Consider the following 13,345-nt stretch of genomic DNA (forward strand, 5'->3'; position numbering starts at 1 on the left):
AATGGAAGAAGATAAATTTATCAGGAAACCAATAATTAACATAATAGTGGGGAATAGAAAGTGGTTTTTTGCTTCTAATTCTTAATAAAATGAAAAGTCTTTCCATAGGAAGAGAAATTGAAAGTTATAGAGTGAAATAGGTAAAAAAGACTCCTGCATTGTTTGGGAAACTACAAAGGGAGACTCTGTGAAGATGGTCAATCTGTATGATCATTTTTTCTAGAGCAAATATCAACATTGTGAACAGAAGGCCCTGCTAACATAAATGAAACATTATATTGTCGAATAGGTGTGGATTCACAGACAGGTAATGGCAGACTCTCAACTTCATTGTGACCAGAACAGTGTTTTGTTCACCTCTTATAACCATTCTCTATAAAGGAGATTTAGCCTCTCACATGAGTATTCTTGGCAAAGAGCTACCAGAGGTATTATAATAATCGGATCCGGAGGCGTTTAAGGCAAGAACTGAATGCACATTGACTTGGAATAAGCACAGTCAGAACCTGGCAGCAACAAAGACGCCAGAAAAAAAGCAGAATCAAATGAATATAGCATCTTACAAAAAGACCAACCTTCTTCTTAGTGCACGTAGTTTTGACTAAATGACTTGTATTTATTGCGTATTTTTAAAATATATCATTTTTTTCATTTCTTTAGGGTCGATGCATTTAATATTAAGTCATGGAAAGTTAGTTTAAATATTATGATTCAACTTAAATAAAGGTCATGGAAACGCAAGGGAAAAGTTGCAAAGACTAGGTTATTAGATTAAGTTTAAAAAAGGATCACGGGCCTCCCGGGTGGTGCAGCCGTTGAGCGCTAGGTTGCGAAGCTGCCCGCAGCCTCTGCAGTGCTGGTTCGATCCCTGGCTGCTCCCTGGCCACCGGCAGAGGGTCCCACATGGTGCTCAGAACTTTTCTGCCGCCCGCTGCTCCCCTCAGCAGTGTACTTCAGTCCTTCTGCCTGTTCTGCTCCCCGCTCTGGCTCTGGTGAATTCTCTCACCCTCCCGCACTTCTGACTGCACCCAGTGCTTGTATAAATAAATAAATAAATAAATCTAAAAAAAAAGTAAAAAGAAAAAAAAAAAAGAATCACTAAATTTTAGGAAAAACTACTCCTTTCTTGGGGTTGGGGGGAGAGGTTGAAGAATAGATACCTGTTAGTAAGCAATTCAAGTGCATTTGATTACTAATAAGATAATTTAAATACACTGTCTTCTTATATTTGACCTATCATTGTGCTATTTGGAGCCAGCATTACAATCCTTTTCAGAAAACTAATCTAGGACACATATAGAAGTGTATTACCCTTGTCTCCCATGCTCCAGCTACAACTTGGAAAATATAAAATGTATTTTAAATGCAATAGTTATAGGAAACATGAATTTCTTTCAATAGTGTCCCTATTCAGACCTCAAATATTATTTGGAGAAAATAAAACTGATAATGAATATTTTAGTATATAATATCTCTCCTTTCTCTTTTTCCAGTTTCAGCACCCCAAGACACATTCCTTTGCCTGAATTGGCCCTGATGTGAGTAATCAAATATATTGCACTAATTTCCTGCAATCATTTTAAAACCATATCACCTGCAGTCTGTTTCCTCCATTCACCACTAAGCTACAATTTTCCACCTCTTTTTCTCTTACACACAGAATATTTGATTGTGTAAAGCCCTATATTTTAATCCCTAGTTGATCAATCCGTTTACTCATCTCAATTTTTCTCCTTCCAAATTATCTTACCTAATTTATTTATATATACTTAATGATTCCATGTTTATAAATGAAGCTATACCTCTGAATATTAAAGTGCACTAAAAGTAAATCAATGTCATTTTTGTGTTTATAAATTTTTCTTTCAGATTCACGTTTTGATCTATATGGTTATCTTAATTTAGGCCACCTTCCTCTGTGTGTGTATGGTTACTAGTGGTAATCTGTGAGTAAGTGAACGAGGGGGTAAAAGAAGGCAGACATGAGGATATATGTCCACCTGAAGGAGTTAGAAGGTGATCCTGTTTTTAAAATGAGTTTGTGAATCATGATTGCACGACAGAGAAAAAAGACCAGGCACAGGACGTGGACTGATCCACTGTATGCAATTGCTGACACCCATGGGTGCTGCATGTAAGGCCCTCCCTCATAAAATGTAATAAATGCTTCACTGTAATCTTAATTTTTATTACGTTTATTATTTAACTTGTATTTATAATTTGAATTCTATGTAGTGAAATCTTTGGTTTCTTTCCAACCCTACTCCCCAATTTGTTTTTTTTGCGTGTGTGAAAATTAGTGAAATAACAGTAAGAAACCTCAGATAAAGGCTTTCGTCTGGTCTGCTACCAAGGGGGAAAAACATATAGCTACACAGATCAATAGACATGTGTGTGTGTGTTTGTGTGTGTGTGTTTTTGTGTGTGTGTGTGTGTGGGGGTAATGATTAATAATACCAAACTAATTTACTTTGTGGATCTTTGCTTTATTGTTTTATTCCAACAATTACATATTTTTTTCCTTTGTTAAATCTGAATTCCTAAACTTATCTACACATTTATTAGGCATGCTTGCTGACTGCTGAATCAAGTAATCTCTGGGGCAATTGCTTTGGATGCATCTTGCTAAAGAGCCAAAAAAATAATCAAAGAAATAAAAAGATACTAAGAACCTGGATTATATCAGCAATATCCTAAAATGCTATGCTTAAGCAGGCCACTCTATTACCTGGGGTCTCCAATCTGGGGACAACTCTTCACAACACATGTGAGCCCCAAAGAGGTCCAGAGACAAAATGCAGATTAATCCTTGTGAAAAAAGCAATAAGACTGTGAATCTCATAGCTCTATTCTTTCCAACTAGGGTCCAATTCATTTGCATTTTGAAAAACTGATTTTAAAGTCATTTCAAACTAAAGTAGTGGGAATAGAGTGAAGTAAAAGTAACATTTTGTCTACAAATCACTGTCTTACTCTGTTAAGGAGAAATACAAACATTCACCCAAATTCAGAAAGAGAAATATCTCTTCAGACAAAACTTGTAAAAATAGAAATAAATTTGGTTACTTTGGAAGTATCTGTTACTATGCGACTGAAAGATTCTATCTGTGCCCTCTACTTATTCATCCTGGATAAGACAGACTCTCTTTGCCTCTGTGTGAGGAGGGAGGAGGAATATTTAGGGAGGGGCATATAGTAACAATTTCCAAATTATATTACATTGACTAACACTATTCCTCCTGGAGGCAAGGCTGTCTCCAGAAAGGAGAGAGCTACAGTTAACAATTTTTTCCTGTGCCCCAAAGGAAAATTTGATAGCACTGAGATATTTGTACAGCCAAGTGGACACCATGCTGAACTAAAGTAAACTGAACTTTTCAACGCTAGCTCTCACTGGAGCTCATTATTTTCATCCTGGTGATGTGACTTCATATTAGAGGACTAGATTTTCAGATCTCTCCCATCAGGGAAATATCATCTTATCAAAAACACAAATATTTTTATTCACAAAATATCATCAAATAAACCCCATTGGTTCACATGGCCTTTTATTATTATTATTGCAGTGTGATTTTATTTTGCTGGTGAGAGAAAGGAGAATTTTCTAACTTTGGCAGTATTCTTTGGAACTTCAACTAGGTTACACAGGCAGCTCTCTGGCTGTGAAATATCAGGCTGAGCCAAAAGCCATGGTAGGTGTTTTCTGGGTGTGGGGGCTAAAACCCATCATTATGGAAGCTGCATTTGGATTGATAGGGTTACACAGGCAAGTAAGCAGACATAAGCTTTAAACTAGGAGCACCAATTAGAGATGCTTCACTGGGCTTTGATATTTGAACAGTCAGTATAGTTATGAAACATGAAGGAAAAGATATGTAGTTGTAGATCTCATTTCTTTTGATCTATGACTTCAGTAATTAATTCACTTTCTCATAAACAATGTGCATTAAGACCATTATAAGCCAAGGACAATATCAGATAATGACTAAAAATACACAGACACTTTCTTTCTGGAATTGCAAGCTAATTGGGAAGCACAGCTCTATGCAGAGGTAATTCAAGTGTGGGGAGGTGTGTGCACTAACAGACTTGTGTGAGGTGATAGTGGAGCAGAAAGGAGATGCACTTCCTATTCTTAATAGGAAGAGACTAAATCAATGGCTTGATAGATATGATGATAGTTAGATGATTGTTAAAGGATTCCCCAATTTGATTCAACAAGGCTTTATAATCAACCATTTCAAAATTGAATTGCTGCATATACATGCATATATGTATATACATATGTATATAAATACTACATTTATATACATGTATGCATATGGATATATATATACATATATATAAAAATATACGTGTGTGTGTGTGAGACACAGAACTCAGGCTAGACACACCATATTAACACCACTTCTTGGCAGAAAATTGTATCTATAATCATCAAATGTGGATAATCATCAGAAATGACAACCTAAAAAGTACAAGCTTGAAAAAACAAACTTGTAGCCTATAGTTGATCCTCTCCAGCAAAATTAAAAAAAAAAAAAAAAACAATAATTCAACAGGAAAATGAGTTTTTGCCATCAAAAGAAGATACGCTAGTCTGTTGTTATAAGGCTGTAAAATTTCCAAGCTAATTCAAGTTACCATGGCAGGATTTTTGCAAGTATTATTATTAAATTGCTAGATTTACAGTAGAGAACTATTTCATATGCCCATCCTTCATTTAACTAAACATCATTTTTTAGCCACAATGGACTTTTGTAAAAATCAATGAAAAATCAGGAAATCCTGGATTTATTATTGTACCCTTTAGATAACTAAGTAATATATCTGAATAATAATTTTCTCATCAGTTAATTGTGAAAGAATTTTACAAATTAACTGATGGATTGTATTATATAATGTAATGGCATAATAATTATTAAGATAAACTTTAAGATCTGCAAGTACATTGCACAATGCCATGTAAAGATTGGAATTCCACATAGAAAGGTAACAGCAGAGACCCAAAAAATTAAATATATAAAATTAAAAGACATTCTGAATAAGGTATAAAACAATTTAACAGATTTTAAAATACTGAAATGCAATGGTATGAGAAATATCCAGGAAAATCATATATTTAGCTAGCTTACATACTTATTTTAATTGATTTTCATACCATCAAGATGAAAGCATTAGCTATCGTTTTGATGAAGATACAATAGGACTGAGTTTTAAAACAGGCTTAACATGCTATGATGAGTAATGGTGTTAAGACAACCATAATCCTTACCCCAGTGCTTTCTAGTAAAGGAGAAAATGGGCAAGATCAGAATCACTTAGAAACATTTTTGAATATTGATCTTATTTGATATATCCCTAGAATCTCCAGTACAGAGGAGCTAGGTAGATTAGTTTGAAATTTACTCTCTGTTCTTTGTTTTAGACAGTCATTCTTCCGTAACTATACAGCTCACTTTGAAAGGACAGCTCCTGTAAAACATGTAGTTTCATGATTACAAAGAAGCAAAATCTTAGGAAGTGATACATCAAAGCTAGTATATTCCTTCATGGATACGTCTGTGTATTTGCACAAACTCTGTACATTAAATGAGCAGCCATGCAGGGATTACTTGGTTCTGAATGTGGATTTACAAAATATAGGGGGCCACACACAACAAATAAAAATCACATAATTTGCCTACATTAAAAATTCTATTAAGGAAAACACTGAATTGCCATTCCCCATATCTCCATACTAGCTTCTGGAGAGAAATTATTAGATTGCACTTTTGAAAATAGCGCTTTAACTCAAAGTTATATCAATTCAGTATGGAGATTTATTGAAGATTGAACCCACATTGTAGAACAAGAACAATGAATCCACCACTGTTTCTGATCTTATGATAGGCTGGGTGAGGTAATAATTTCACACTAAGTCCCTTTGGTTTAACATCCATGAAAGTTTATTTTTCCTAAGAAACTTTGTGCTGCATGTCCAAGACACTCTCTAGGGCTGCTGTTATCCATGTGTAGGTCAGATTTCTTGTGGCTGTGACCTGTGGTTTCCATAGCAGGAAAAGAAGTGGAAAGCTCTACCCACCATTAAAATCTTTCCACCTGGATGTGACAGCTATTTGCATTTTATTGCTCTAAGAATACCCTACAGCCACACTTAAGTCAGGAATGTCTACAGTGACATCCTTCTGAATACTTTGAAGAGGAAAACAAGTTATTGTTTAATGGTTATAATATTCGCATTATATGTTATATACCTTAAATAAATTTGCATGAAAGAGAGTAGTAACTCTCCTCACTAATCATTACATGAAGTCAGAGCATCCTCTTAGTGGATTTGATTATGAATTCTTCCATTCATGCTTTGCCCAAGAGTGACTGTTACTTTTCTCTGTCTAATTTTGTATATTCCTTTATTTTAGTTGATTTCTTTTTAGTTTTCACTACTATGTATCACAAATTCTTCAGTTATATACTTGACATTTGTACTTAAGAACTATATTGACATTGTACTGAGTCCTGTGCTAGAGGTGACTTTTTCAGGCTCCCAAGGAAAGAAAATTTCCCAATACTGTTCAGTGACATCACTCTGATGATGTGGTTGATGTCTCAACCACAGTGAGAGTTTTTACACTAAGGAAATCAACATATGCTACTACTCAGGTTTGTTTGTTTTATTTTCCCAGAAGGCTGGATGTTTAATATACACCAACACACCACAGAGAAGATGGCTTCCTTCCATGTATTCTGTAATATCCATGAGACTAGGAAAAAAAAAATATCTGTAGCTATAGCACAAAGAACTAGAAACAACAACAAAAAGATTGCTCATAAGAATGTGGGCCAAGAGTCAAGTCAAAAGAGTTTGTCCAAATTATTAAAAAGTACAAAAAGAGACAATGGTGAGAGATGGAGAACAGGGAAGACAGCCAGTGAATTTTTATGAACACTTCCTAGTATGTACTTATCTTGGCTAAGTAAAGCCTATAAAGAGTTCCCTAGGAAGTAAATCTCCTGATACGCAAAGCAGAAGCCTGATCAATGAATACTGAATAATAAATAAGGAGTACTTTAATTCAATTTATTAGAAGTTACTTATGCACTTAAAATGATTTCAAGTTGAATTAAAAAAAAAAAGATTCCTTGACACATTTTGCATTCCTGCCTTTAACTCCCTGAAATCTATTTATATATCAACCCTATGAGACTGAGTCTTGGGGTTACAGGGATTGTGTCCTAGACATCTATTTATACACTGCTCCTGGCATAGGAACTCAAGTATAGAAGGCACTGATATCATGATACTGTTAAATTGACCTAAATTTAAAACTCTATTATAGTTGCAATTTGTCAGAATATATTCCAGTTTATCTACTTTACTTTAAATATCCTACAAGTTTTTCTGGATAAAATATATACATTCTAGAGAGATAAATATTTATTTGAAAGTCATTAAATCTATAAGAGTCTTGTTTAAACCTGACCCTGAGTCCTTTATTGTAAAATAACCTTGTCCTCCAATGACTTTCTCATTTTGGGGACTTTGTTGGAGTCAAATTATGAGATCCAGTAAAAGAAAGAGATAATCTCTGCTGCATAACTTATGTTCCTATGAAAGAGAACAAAATTTAGTACTGATAAGGAAATAGGGATCTCTGTAAGGTTGTTGAACAAGAGATTCAGTCTCTATCACCAAAGTGATGATATAAGGTTTCTTGTCTAATCTATTTATATTTCTAAAAAAATGACATTTAGTGACACAAAATATAATTTTAGGAAGAAGAGAAGCCGATGTTACTTTTAGTAACTATTGCTCAGATTAATCTGTAGTTCAAACACTATTTACCTTGGGTATGCCATGGATCACACCTGAGTGACTTTGTTTTCTTGTGAAATAGAAGACCACAGAAGATAGGAGTCCCAGATGGATTTTTCTGCTGTAACCATTAGTAGGGAAATTGTGGCCCTTCTGGAACCAAAAGATGGCTCTGGGGCCTTTGTGTCTGAAGTCTGGATATAAGAGTTAAGATAAGTCAAGGCAGTCAAAATTGATTATGCCATTGTTTTCAACATAAAGAGCACTGGTAATCCATTAAGGATGTAGAAACCTAAGTCTCTGTGGAATTATGAGCAAATTGTGGGCAGAAAGGTGGAAGTTCATAAAAGAGGGAAACAAATGATCTATTCTTCACTTTCATTTTATGATCGAAAGCACACTTGTTTTTAATTAAAAAAAAAACACTACAATGAAATATGCAAGTTTAAATGAGACAGAGCAAGTAGCTTTGTGTACTTGCTCTAAACCTGTATTCCCAATCCCACACATTTAAATCAATATGTGATAAAAGTATTCTCTACTCACATTTTTTTTTTTTTTCCTACAGGACTTCTTGAAACACAGTAAACAAGTTTCTAATGAGTAAAGGGATGCATAGAGGTTCTAAGAAACTTTCCTAGAGTAAAGCAGATTATGTTTGGGAAAAGGAAAAGTAGAATATTTGTGCCTTCCTGTCTTCGAAGCCACAAGAGTGTGTTAAAATGTTTTTCCTAAAGCAAAGACATATTTCCACTACTTAAGTCCATACTTATACTGCAATCAAGTAACTATCCTTAATATATAAACCCCCAAAACAATGGTCAAAACTCATTTTGAGAAACAGCAATTTGCACTGCATATCAGTCATAATCGGATTTTCTTTAAAGTTTGCAAATGTCTGTCTTAAGGGGAGAGCTGTTTGTATTTTAAACAAAACACATTACCTAAGTAGGCTATAGGTATATTTCAATGTTTATTTTTTTTTTTTTTTCAGAATAACACAAGAAAGAGAAAATGAAATACATCTCTCTTGCAGAGGAGTCCAAAAAGTAGATACACTGAGGTCTTGCAAATCTTTTGCTAACAGAGCACAGACTCTTGAAGAAAATGAACCAAAGTAATTTGTATTGATATGTTCAAGAATTTTTTATCTAGGGTAAGGAATTTAAGAGAGAAGGGAATTTAAAAAAAAAAGATAGAAGTGAACTGAAAAAAGTCACCTTAACACAAAGCCTAAAAATCTCTTCTCTTATGAATATTTCAACAGGTAATATGTTAAAGTGGGTCAGAAAGTAGCTTCAAGGACAAGTTCAAATTAAGCTGAGTTTTTTATCTTGAATTCAATTTCACTAATTATTTCAATAATTGAAGATGTTATCTAAAGCAAATTGTAAATCAGCTAATTATTTACTCTGTTTATGTTTTCTATCAAATTATGCATTTCAATTGCTGTAATAAATATTACTTTTAGGGAGATGCAGGTGTAATATCTATGCAAAATTAGCCAGAACAAAATCAATATGAGTACCCAATAAAGCAGGTGTACAGTTATGGTGGTTAGTTGGGGGAAAAAATAAAGTTTAAATGGTGTGTATATCACACACATATTTTCATGGCCTTAGTAAAATAAAAGTGTGTAAAATTTAGCTCACTTCAAAGTATTATTCAAGGTCATTTTCAGAGGCCCTAGATTTGATATTTCCCTCTGTACCACTCCCTTTCTCCTACTTCTCAAGTGTCTTTCCTCTTTTTCTTTCACCTATATATCACCAACTTTTTTCATCAACAATTTCAAGCCCAACTCAAGTTCATTTATTCAACATTTTGTCACTGCAGACATGGTTACTAGGAAATCTGTGTGTGTATGTGTGTTTTTGTGTATGAGCGCATATGTCAGACTGGGAGGGAAGGAGGGAAGAAGGCAGGAAAGAGAGAGAGGCAGAATTTTGTGTTTTGGTATGGATAAGGGGGCTGGGTTAGCAGAAGGACAGAAACAGAAGTGGAAAAAATAACAGTATATTTATAGACATGGTATTGTTGAAGGCATCATGAAAACATGAAAGAGGACCAGAAAACCACATTATTGTACTGATAAGCCCTTGAAAACACCTTCTTTTAAAAGATGGAATACTATGCATTTACAGAGGAATGTCCTGGGAATGCAGAGGCCAATTAAAAAGGACATTGCCTTGACATTAGAAACAGAGAAAAAATTAAGTGAATACATTTTATTCCATAGGTTTTATAAGTCTTTTGGGTCCTTTATTGCTGAGAAATATCTAGGTCTCTAACAACTTAGGGCAAGTTTATGTTGGAAGAAGTCTTACACCACTGAAATTAATTTCATCTTCCAATAAAGATTTTTAAATACTTAACATTTCCTGCAATGTTAAGAAACACACAGCATCTATCCCTAAATATCATACATCTTCATGTAGAAGATCTAGCAGATGGGTAGGTAATAATCACATAATCTACTGCAGAATAGGAGAATGTAAAACAGGTATAGCTCAACTAATCTAAGTGGAGAGAGAAAGAGATTCCCCCAAACTTAAAAGCCATGAAGGTGGAGTTTTAACTACCAATTTAAGTTCTCTAAGATAATTATATTTCTGCATATTTTAAAACAATTTGACATAAAGGAGCCTAATCCTTAGAAGATAAACAGAAACTAAAGGGGAAAAATTAGGTATACAGAAAGATTATATGGATAAATTAATTTGCTTGCTAAAGGATATGATTATATCCTTTTCCCTTAAAATTTTGCATTTAGGACTATGTAGGACACAGTCTAAAAAAAGGGATTTTGTGATAGACACGTAGGTTTGAAATTCAGACGACAGTCTGAATTATCAAGGTGATCTTGAAGGTTGTCCTTAATCTCACCATATCTACATTTCTTTTCCCTAAATACTGCACATAATATATAAAATACTGGTTGATAAAATAATTATAATGGGAATAAATATAAAAAGCAGTTTTATTTCATGGCACATAATGAGAATTCAGTATACTTAAGTATTTCTCAGTAGGTTTATTACAAAATAAAAATGAGGATGATGATGACTGTAAATTCAAAATTACAGTTCTCTAACTCAGTGTTGATTGACATTATAAGGCACTGGACTTGAAGGAATCCTTTTGGAATTTTCCCCTTAATAAAAGGAGGACCTCAACACTGTACTTAAATTCATCTGTGGCTTCAGTGGCTTTTGGAAAGGGTAACTGTCTCACCAACTGAACTTTTAGTATAATTTTAAATGGAGACTAGAAATACAATAGGGAGATTATTGAACCTTCAAACAAAATAGTTCCTTTGGAAACAAATACTATCACCTTCTTCCCAAGAATCTGATTAGATATCCCATCTTTTCCTCTAGTTAAGAAGTTCAAGAATCTTCTGCAAGCATAGCCCACCTAAAGGGAATGCCTTCTCCTTTCCAATGCAGAATTAATATCAGTTCCTAAAAGGAATGGAAAAATGGTACCATACCCTTGTCAAATTTCCTTTTTCTTTACAACTTTACTATTGCAGAAATTTAACCTATACTAGTCATAAAACTGCTTAGAATAAAATTATTATATTAAGGTTAAATTGTTAATTTTATTCTTAGAAAATGGCACTTGCTTTGAGATTATCACTACAATGTAAATACAGATGTATTGTTAGGAAGTGTGATTTAGTTGCTTTCTTGTTAAATGCTAGCAAATGTTCTTACCATGTCAGCAGAATCTAGAAATAAAACAGTCTTGTATGCCCTATATTTTTCTGTGACTCTGTGGAAGCTCACCTATATCTGAAATAGTTACATTAAGTCGTGAAAGGTAATTATCCAACTTGTCAATTTTGCAGGGGATCAGCTGGTGGACTAAGCAGTATTGTATTTATATTGTGTTATAAATATGGGCTGGAACATGCAGAGACACATAAGTGCCTATTAGAAATAGACCCCAGAAATAGCCAAAATCTGCATCATATAAGGCAACCAAAGGGCTCCATAGTTAAGTTGAATATACATGCAAATTTTAAATGAAAAAAATTTTTTTTTTTTGTTTTTATTATTAATCATGGCTTTGGCCACTAAGTCAAAAGCAGAGAACTTTGGTAGTTAGGGATGATATTATTTCTCACTATTATGGAATGTAATATAAAGAACTTTAGATCTCAAAAACAAGGAAGCTTAATTTTGTAACCCCACCACTAGTGGTGGTATCCAAGTATAAGTATCCAAGTATAAGTCTTACAAACATGTGCACACGCACCATTATGAAAAAGAAAAAATAGTGCTTACTTCATCTCAGTTTCATTTGACCTCAGATTGCAGTTACAATTACTGTATTCTCAAACCTAATTGAGAAAAAGAGCAATCCCCTCCTGAGTACTTCCCTCCAAAAAACAAAACAATACCCTCTCTGTCCAAGTAGAAAAAGCAAGAGAGACTGTAAGATTTTAATGTAGCAATATCACTCCCTACCACTTGTGATCTAATTGGTGCCCTGAAATCAACTGAATACTTTTTCCTTTGTGATTACACTCATGTTGTATTGCTATCATCAAATATTTAGCAGTTTTTCAACAAAAAATAATTAGCTTACAGTTTTGGAGGTTAAGATGTCCAACACAGGTATCACTCCACTAAAGCCAAGGTGTCAGCAGACCTCTGTTCCTTTGGGAATGTCTCACTTATTTGGGTGTTGGCAGGATTCAGTTGTTTGAGGTTGTAGGACTGAGAACCTTGTTTTTCTTCCAGTTGTCAATTACTCCCTGTAGAGGCCAGGCTGGCCACAATGCAGGTTTTCTGATCCCATGCAGACCGGGTAAAGGAGGAGTCAGAGTCCTCAGTGGTTTTTTGCAGGTCTTTTATTGGGGTTCACCAGGCATATGGCAGGCAGGGGTGCTGGCTGGTCTTCACTCTATCTGGGCTCTCTGGAGTTCGTTCTGCTGCTTCTCAGCTTCGGCTTCTACTGCTGCTACTGGTGCTGCTGCTGCTGCTGCTGGCGTCCCCGTGAAGCCGCCCTTAAAAGCACAGTCTTAGCTCAGCTGAATCCCATCCACCTATGCCCACACCCTATTCCAGGTGCCCGCCATCAGGCATGCATTCAGGACAAGGATCCATCATCTATCCTGATGGCGGAAGGGCAGAAAAGCCTGATATTTTCTTTACCCTACAGTCCACCCCCTCAGGGTTTTCTGCCATACAGTCTATATATATATATATATATATATATATATATATATATATATATATATATATATACAATTTTCTAAGCAAACAAACAATGCAGCCATGGCCCACAAAAGCAAATACATCAAATATAACAAAATACAATATAACAAAATACAACAGAACACAAATAAGTCCAAGCAGGGCACCAACCTAGTGCAAAAGACAATTATTGGTACCAGCAGATAAGCCACCAAATCTGCTGCCGAAGGCACTGCTCATACGAGGGAGGGGAATCACTCACGACATCTATTGCAACAGGCCAGGAGCCGTCAGGCTTCCTGGCCTTCTCTGGCTGTAGTCT

At 34.9% G+C, this 13,345-nt stretch overlaps 1 long non-coding RNA gene across 1 annotated transcript in view; it reads right to left on the bottom strand.

Moving 5' to 3' along the window:
- Positions 1-13,010, bottom strand: part of LOC119237183 (uncharacterized) — a 90,374-nt gene extending 77,364 nt beyond the window's left edge. Inside the window, exon 1 of the long non-coding RNA XR_008550244.1 lies at positions 12,413-13,010. This is a non-coding gene — a long non-coding RNA (uncharacterized LOC119237183). The remainder of the gene's footprint in view (positions 1-12,412) is intronic.
- Between the last annotated feature and the right edge of the window lie 335 nt (positions 13,011-13,345).

Source organism: Talpa occidentalis, unplaced genomic scaffold, assembly GCF_014898055.3.
Source record: "Talpa occidentalis isolate TD23 unplaced genomic scaffold, MPIMG_talOcc4v2.1 talOcc4.9, whole genome shotgun sequence".
In the NCBI taxonomy this organism is placed as follows: Eukaryota; Metazoa; Chordata; class Mammalia; order Eulipotyphla; family Talpidae; genus Talpa; species Talpa occidentalis.